Genomic DNA, 1,095 nt, shown 5'->3' with positions numbered 1-1,095 from the left:
TGTAAAAACACGTTAATATGCGAATTAGGTGAAATTAGAAACACCCTGTAAAATAAAGACTATCCGGGTCAATCTCACGAAACATGCCGAACAGAACCGGATAAATGTTACCGAAACGTAGAGATCAAACTTTTCCTGTTTCCTTCTTTCAAGGGTGACTCGACGATGGATGCGTTAACTAGGATTCTTTCTGCACCAGTAAGATCTACGTTCAGCGCGGCTAAACTTCGACTTCTCTCAAATTCATCCCTTCTACGCCTGCAACATAAAGACACTGTCAGTGATGACCTCTTCGGTGGTTGCTGTTGGATTCAAGCACGCAGGGGTAGGCACAAACGAAAATTTTTTGCATGAAAGGTACCGCACCATCACTCGGCCTGAACACCTCAAGTACGAGTAGCGAACCTTCCGGTAACGAATAAGAGCGTGAAAAGAGTGCCAGGACGATCAGTCCACCTGGTCAACTAGTTGTTCGCCATGGGAAACCGTCACATTGTTCAGCTATCTACACTTGAAGCGGAGGATAGTGGCACTTCCGCTATGAGCGTAGCTTCCGTGTATCAACGGTCCGGAATAACCATACCAGGATTATTCAGTTTTCAATAAAAACACGATATAATGTGTTGGATCCCAAGAGCCACTCCAGTCTGGTAGTTACTTAACTTCTGGAGCTTTGCCCAGGTTCGTCATCTGTTATCAAACGGCATAAGAATAAAACAGCAGGCTATCGGGTAGCTTATGTGAGGTTTTACAAGAATTCACCGTCTCTAAATCATTAGTGTGTGATGACTCTCCATAGGAAATGTTGCCGATGTTGCTCTTTGAAAGAAAAATGGCCAAATCAGAACGGTTATTGTATTATACCCTGATTAGCATTCGATGAACCTTGAGTTACTGAAGATAGAGATAAGTTATCTGACCACTAAGCTATTGTTTGATTCTAACAGCACGCTGCTTCCGCACGAGGTAGTTAGATGCTAAGAACGCTAATTTTCTATCCAAAAATTCAATGACTTCGTTAGTAATCCATACGGACGATACACCAAGGGACCAAAACCATTACTGCGGCAGGAAATAAAAGAAGCTGCAACTGAG

The sequence above is a fragment of the Opisthorchis viverrini genome (assembly GCF_000715545.1).
Source record: "Opisthorchis viverrini unplaced genomic scaffold opera_v5_216, whole genome shotgun sequence".
NCBI classification, from domain to species: Eukaryota; Metazoa; Platyhelminthes; class Trematoda; order Opisthorchiida; family Opisthorchiidae; genus Opisthorchis; species Opisthorchis viverrini.
Note: the sequence above shows the minus strand (reverse complement) of the source record.